Below are 8,510 nucleotides of genomic sequence, written 5' to 3'. Positions count from 1 at the left end.
GCATAATTGTTCTTCATTCCCCAATCAAGGAAGGTCACCTAGAAGAAGGGAACACATGTGTCTTTTGAGTCAACATGAGAGAGACCAAAAGAGATCTCAATGTTTTGCATCATCCTCAAGTAGCCAACACTAAGGACGACAAATAGAAGAATGAGAATAACACATAGAAGAAGTAACAAAAGAGATCAAGAGAGGAGGAGAGAGTCTGCTATGCTAATGAACTAGTCTAGCACGTCATCTACCCCCCGATCTTGCTGATCAATATTTCGGGAAGGCAGGAAACACGCTAGAGGAGGAACATCCAACACAGCAGATGGAGCTATCACAAGATCCAAACAAGGGCTATGTTCATGTTCCGAGCCACGTTGTTCTTGTCTAGGAGCTAGGATAAGTGCTTTAGAAAATTCATTAGATAAATGGTTATCAACATCAACATATTCATATTCACTATCAGAATGAACAGGAGTAACATTTTCATCATGAATAATATTTTCATCATGAATAACATTTTCATCTATATCATCATCAAGATTTAGAAAAATAGGATCTTTAACTCGCACAGGATCAAGGCCATCATGCATCTTATGTTTAGGAGATTTCGGCTCAATCGTCGGCTAAGGAGAAAATGGAATAATACTGGCTGAAGGTGTTTTTAGGGATTGCAAAGTTTGAAAAGCAGCTGCCTGAGCTCTAAGATGACGCTTTCATCGGCGTTCACGTGCAGAACGATTTCGTCTAGTCTTAGTAGGAAGTTGAGAAGATTGAGGATGAGGAATGTTCTCATCCTTATCACTTGGGTGTTTAGGTTGTGGTCCCTTAGGTTGAATAATAGGAGAAGAGGAAGGTCTCTTCTCTCCATAAGAGGAAGGAGGAGGAACTGCTCCATATAAGGGAGGAATATTTGGTTTAGGAAGGAGACCAAGTCCATCATGATGAGGAGGTATAGGTCTACTTTTAGGAAGTTTATTAGATATACACATAGTCACATTCATAGGAATGGGTTGGGAATCTTCTTGAGGAAAGACAATAGTTTTATCTTTCAAAGGAAGAACTTCCATCTCAAGAATGATAGGAATGTCAAGTTTGGGTGTTCTAGGTTCACTTAGAGATAGGATCATATCTTTTTTCCACTTTTGATAAGATTTGAAAAGATGATCACTTCGCGGAGGAAGAGATTGGAATTGTTTAGGCCAAAAATAATCAATATGAACTCTAGAAGTTCTCTCAGCTGGTTTAAAGAGACTATGTTTGACAGTAACAACTTTAGCATTATGGGGAAATTTCAAACACTTGTGAATAGGAGAAGCAATAGCTTTCATGGAAGACAGCCAAGGATAGCCTAGCTTCACACGAAATTGTTCGGACGATGGAATAATAGGAAAGTCCACATCAAGGGATTTGTTATTGACCTCAATAGGTAATGTAATAGAACCAATTGCAGGAGAAGAAAATGCATCAAATAACTTCACAACCACATTTGTTTCATCATAGATCACTTGATTAAATTGAAAAGTAAAAAGAAATTCTTCAGTAATGATATTAACCATACAAGAAGGATCAACAAGCACTCCACAGCAAGGGGTATTCTTGACTTTTGCAACTATATATAAAGGACCATCAGGTGCCCTGATAGTTTCACTGGAATCAAATGTGATGGAAGATTCTTTAGGGATTTTCTGCTGCTCTACAAAGTTAATCACATTCGGAGTCATAGACACAAGATCATCAGGTGAGACAGAGGAATCATTAGTATCAATCGCATTAGAGGTATGAGAAGGCAATGGATCAGTAAAAATCTGAAGATTTTGGTTAGGAGGAGCTACAGATGTGTTGCCTTTATCATTCACACCAGAAACAGAGATAGTATTATTATCAATCAAATCTTGAATTTTACCCTTTAAAGCAAAACATTTTTCAGTATCATGCCCAAGATGACGATGAAATTGACAAAAAGATTTGTTATCAAAATAGGGTGAATTAATCTTTGCAGGATCTATTTGCCTTATAGGAGAAAGAGTAAGCACATTTTGTTCCAATAACTTATTCATAATACTATGCAATGATTCATTCAAAGGAGTAAACTTTCTTTCTTTCTTGAAAAACTTAGAAATAGGAGGCACACGTGATGTTGTATTCACATTGTTGTTGATGATGTTTTCATTTAATTTAATGGACTCTCTGTTCGGTTTAAACATCCCAAATGGTTGTTGACTACTATCACCCTTATCACTCGGAGCCATAGGATTTGCTTGTTCCATTTGACTCACAGTCAGTTGATAATTGTGAAGAGTTGCGCACAACTGTTGGAAAGAAGTAAACTCAGAAAACAGAAGTTTGAAAGGTCTTAACATGGGTTAGAGGGTCACCCTTACCATTATAAAGCTCCAAATACGGAATTTCAACATGTTTAGGGGGGATAGCTCGAACAATGTCAAGAGAAAGTGGGCTCGCAACATCAAATGTGGGCACACTAAACTTAGATTGATTCATAGAAGCAATTTGTTGCTGCAAAGAAGAGATAGTTTGTGCAAGATTGTTAATGGTCACTTCAGTCGAAGAGTTCATATTAGACGTGTTAGATTGTGATGGAGGTGTTATGTTATTGAAAGAAGGTATTGATTGAGAGTAAGGTGGTGGGACACTATGATAGTTAGTCATAGGAGATGATTGGGAAGGAGGAACACTACAAGGAGGAATGGAATGATTAAACGAATTGCCCCCTTACATCGTGTTCATTTGTGGAGATATAATAGGGACACTCATTGAAGGAATGAATGAAGAAGTCGGATTGAATGAAGGAAGAGGGTTGATTGAAGAAGAGGGATTGCCCCCATGACTGGTGATCATAGGTGGAATGTCTTGTATTGAAGTAGTCATTATGTTTGATGTAAAAGTAGGTATTCTAGCAATAGAAGTTGTCAAAGGAATAGAATGATTAACTTGAGTAGGAGGTTGTGTATAACCTTAAGTTTCGGCACAACTTTTCATCGGCATCGAATCCACAATGTGTGCAATACTATGCAAAGTATCAATTCCATTCTTATCACTTTGAACCATACGTTTTAGACCCTCAATTAATGAAAGAGCTTCACTATCGGGGTATTCTTGAGACATCCATTGTCGAAATCATCAAATTGGTTATCCAATTTCGAAAGTTGTTCTACAGAAACCTCATGGAGAGCTTCTTCATCATTAAGAGGATTAGAGGAATTACCCATGTCCTCGTTAAAAAGGCCTTTCAAATTAGGTTCCATCTCCTCAGTAATTAAACCTTGGAAAGACTTAATTCTAAGGCTTCGTCTAACGGGAATAGTGTAAGTAGGGCTTATTGTTGTAAAACTCATGCACTAAAGAAAGAGAGAAGATTTTGAATTTTAGAGGTAGCAAATTTCAATAAAATCAGCCAATATCCTAGATTTAAGCTGTTAAATGCAATCAGGACAATCTCCTGAAATTTCGGAAAAAATGTCCGAGACCGTGGCGAACGGAGTGCACACGGTCCTCGCAACTTTTTTCAAAATTTTCAGGGATGAAAGTTATGATGATTTTAAAGCTAATCTAAAAAAATTGAGTGATTTTACGATCTGTAGATAGGCCAAATTAAAGTTGCAATCTCAAAATTGAACCCTACCAAGATTGTTGAAAAATGCAAAATTTGAATTTTGAAAAAGAGAGGGAAACTGAAATTTTGAATTTTATGATTTTAGAAGGAATACTGAAAGCAATGCAGGCTTTGAAATTTAAAAGTTGACTCAATTTCATGCAAAATTCGAATTTGAAAGTGGAAATCAAAGTTGTTGCAATTAAACACTTGATTTCAAAAGTCACAAATTGTAAAGATTTGAATAAAGTACTGAAATTTCGAATGAATGCCAACACACTTTTCAGATTTAGGACTGTAAGAAACACAATTTTGATATGAATTTCAATTTCAACAATTTTTGAATGATTAGAAGCCTCAATCCAAGCAATCGCTAGACCAACTTTGACTTTAATTTTGAAAGTGTTAAAATTGATAAAATCAGCCAAAATTCTGGATTTTAGCAGAAAAATACAGTAAGATCTAGCTCCCGAAATTTCAGAAAAAATGTCGGGGACGAGGGCACTCAGGGTGCACAAGGTCCTCGTAACTTTTTTCCAACTTTTCAGGGATGAAAGATATTGTGATTTTATTGTGGAATCCAAAGTTACAACCGATTTGGAAGTGTTTTGATTAGTGAAATTATCAGTCAAAGGTTGAATCAAGAAGGTTTTAAAAATTAGGGTTTTGACATTTAACCACTTAAATTTCAGAATTAAAGCACAAATAAGAATTAACAACTTGCAATAGAAGGGTAGATCTGAAACAAGCATTAACAATTAAACATTTCACAAGTTTAATTACTTAAAAAGAAAATTTTAGGGTTTTTATGCAATCCACCTCAAAAATTTGCAAAAGATCAAACATGAAAATATAATTAGGAAAGAAAATATTTTAGATCTAACCATGAATAATCAGAATGAGGATGTTCACGTCGGGTTCACCAAAATGTAAAGCGGAAAAATCGAACCCTAGTTGTTCTCCCCTCCCCAACTCCAAGGAGAGAGAAGGGAGAGTCACTAGGGTTGATGGTTTTCACTTAGGAGAGACTTTACATTCAAAAGAGGGATTGAAACCCACAAGATCCAATCCCACACAATGCAAGATTGGATTCTAAATGAGTTTCAAGGGTTGTGATAGCAAGGATACCCTCTTTTGTAAAGAATGTAGATAGAAAGATTGAACTAGGAATGCATGTAAAGTAGGAAAGATTCGCTTATAAACAGAGATAGGGATACGGGATGAAGCTGCGGACCTGGAATTAGTAGTAAAATGTTGAGATGGTGCTGTTCTACAAATTTGAGCGAAAGTTGACCGGACGATGGCTCCCGGCGTGCACACGGTCCTCCAAAAAATCCGCGAAACGAAGGTGGATCTGTTCGTCTCTGCATAAGGATTCCAGATCTTCAATTACAGCCGCGTACCTGCAACCTACACACAGAAAAGAGAGGATGATTGGGGGGTTAGGGATGAGGGGTTTGCCTTTAGGTCAAACCCCGGTTTTGGAATTAACCAAGAAATGAGAATGTTGTAAATGTAAATGTTTGTAATGTAAACAAGTACTGATACCTTGTTGTAAGAATGTTTGTATTCTTACATGCGAAGGTGTAATGTATGTAGTATGTTGTATGTTGTATGTGATCTCCTCTTCAATGGTTGAATCCTTGTCTTGAATGCAACACTTAGCCTTGAATGGGGACTTAGAATGCTCAATTGCTTGAAGGAATGCTTGAATGTTTGAATATCGCTTCCGCGTCCTGTTCTTGCTTATTTTCTTCCCTCCTCTCTAGGAGAGGAAAATTAGTTTATATACTTGTCAATTAGGGTTGATAGACTGATTTTTCCGACCTTAGGCCGACCAGGAAACATTATTTCCCAAATTGCAAACTTAAAGACCCGATGCCCAAAAGAGATCGGGCCCAAAATAGGGCCAGGGACCAGGGCGATGGGCGCCATGGTCCTATGGGACCAGGGCGCTAGGCGGCATGGTCCCACCTCCCGGGACAGTAGGGTGCAAGGAGGGATCAGGCCAAGGTGTAGAAAAATGCAGTTTTTGGTGTCATAAACAGGTTTCGGGGTCTCCATTCAAGTTCAACGTTGCACCGCCATCGTGAAGACCCAAATGCAGTCGAAATTGTGAGTGTCACAATTTTAAGACGCTACACCTTGGACCTTCCCTCTTCATCATTCCAATAGGACTTTCCCTCAAATGATTAAGCTTACAACACAGAGGACCAGGAGGATGCTCTGATACCAGTTGATAACTCAATGATGAACGGTGAGTACCAAACTGGTATTGAGAGGGGGGGTGGAATTAGTACAGTAAAAAACACTTACCTAAAACCTGTTTGTTTGTAGACACTGTGCTTTGGTAAACAAACAGTAACATCGGTCTTAAACAAAATACAACTGGCAAAACCCAGAATAACTGAGACAAGCATAAATCAGTTGACACTTATCTTTTTATACAATCTAATACTTCATTTCCATTTCACCCTAGTACATGAACAGGTAATATATCATCAGAAATATATAAATAGCTAGATCAACATGATTTACCTTCAGACACAAATCACTTAAACCATTACATGAAAAACACCACACAAGACACAGATTTTTCACGTGGAAACCCAACTAGGAAAAACCATGGTGGGGATGAATACCCACAAGCTATTTTTGAACTCTTTATAAGTTTTCTCTATTAGGAGCCTAGTTCGGTTAAATACTGTTACAACAGGTTCTGTTAGGAACCGATCCTGCTAGGGATCACCCAGTTAGGGGATGGCTAAATACCTGGTTAAATGTTAAACCCTGTTAGAGGTTACCTTGTTAGAGGATTTCATGAACTCAATGGCTTTGAGTCACCCTATTAAAGGATTTACAGCAAGCTTGTTAAAGATACCCAGTTAAGGGATTTTCCAGCTATTGAAGTGGTTAGAGATCAACGGGTATTACAATGAACTGGTAACAGCACTCAATGCCAATGCAGATCCGCTTTAGTTTCTTCCTTCTGCACACACACTATGCAGGAATCAATCCTCTTATCTGGTCTTGCAAGAATCATGTATCTCTGCACTTAGATACACACACACACCATTTGCCAACAACCTCAACATGCAACACATCATCGATCTTATAGAAAATAGATAGGTCAACAGCATAAACCCTAAACCCTAAACATTTAGGTTTACCAATACAGTCGGTTCAATCCTAACCGTTAATCACATTGTATTTGACTACAATGATCTTGAACAGATCTCAAGACATTCTCCATCATTCGTTCTTCACCGCTTCATGGAGGCGGTAACCCATCATGCCTTCTCCATCGTTTACAGGGACTTCGCACATTCCCAAGGTGGATAGGATCAATCTCCTTCATGCAAGATCCTTCACATGCTCAAGCTGATGTGGCAACATGATCTAATCTTCATTACAATGCTAACTCATTAGACAAGCTTAGAACACTTCAACCGGAAACCCTGAAGTTGAGACTACTAATCGGTAGTCATGCAAAACCTTCATATACCGGTTCTCATACCAACATATCGGTTTACCTCAAACAAACATACCACTTCACCTTTTCACATATATTGGTTCACAATGTTATACTGGTTCTCACATATACCAGTTCTCAGTATCATATCGGTTCTCTTTGCCTGTTGCAAACTTCAATATACCGGTTCACTTTACAACATATTGACATTAATAACAATAACTGGTTTACTTCACTCTCCAACATATTGACATCAATGACAACATACAATATCATCATGTCAACATATTCTGCACAAATGCCAACAGGCAACCCATATGCTTAAGAAGGAGAGTCCTAGATTTGATGGAAATAATTATACTGTCTAGAAGGAAGAGAAAGAAAGTTCATTTGAAGTGTCTTGGTGAAGATTATTGGAAAATTACAAAGAATGTTTACATTGTTCCTCTGAATGGATCGGTTACTGTTGATGAGATCAAGGAAGTTGAACATTACATAAGGGCTAAGGAAGCACTGCTGAGTGATTTTACTGATTCATAGATGACTAATATAATAGGACTTCAAACTGCACATGAGATATGTGTTGGTGCCCAAAAATTGGTTTATACTGACTCAAAGGCAGAGACCAAGTTGTTTTCTCCTAAAACTATCTATGACAAGCCACTTCCAACTGTTTAATATTCTTCAGGCTAGGACCAACAATAACAAGGATGCGAGATCCTTCTGCACTTTAGGCTCTGAAAAACCAAGGAGGTTGATCCCCATGCTTATTTATAATTTTACGCCAAACTCACAAATAATGCATGAAACAAAGAAAATAATCTCATATAAAGACTCAACAATAAGGGAGAATGCTCACGAATGGAAAATTCCTCAGTGATCCTAAACTAGCTTGGAGCATGAGATGATTCATACACATGACAACATTCATGTAAAATGAAAATATTCTGATATTCAACAAGTTATAGCAAACTAGTGGTGATTCCTAATAGTAAATAAATACCTAGGCATTCACTTAACTATGATCAGTGCCTTATTCCATTAGGTGCATGAATTCATACTGCATTAAAGTGTACTTGTGATAGAATTTATCTAACAGCACATAACTTGAGATAATATTGCCTTGCAATACATCGTATTTGTAACCCCTACCCAGAACTACTTATCAAAATCCTTGTAAATATCCCTATCACTTTGCAATTCTATTCAAGCATTTAATTGACCCCTTAGACCAAGGCATGAAAAAGAATACATACACCACAATAGTGGAACGAATGATAAAATCATTGATAATATGCATTCAAAACATGATAGAACAATACACTGGAGAGAAATGGGTTTGAATCATATAATTATTTATTAATTTTGTTGTCTCTGTAAGAATACAATTCATACATAACTCCTTCAAGAAACTGCAAAAATTACAGACACAAGACT

Source organism: Cryptomeria japonica, chromosome 8 (assembly GCF_030272615.1).
Source record: "Cryptomeria japonica chromosome 8, Sugi_1.0, whole genome shotgun sequence".
NCBI lineage: Eukaryota > Viridiplantae > Streptophyta > Pinopsida > Cupressales > Cupressaceae > Cryptomeria > Cryptomeria japonica.
This window is presented reverse-complemented; position numbering follows the sequence as displayed.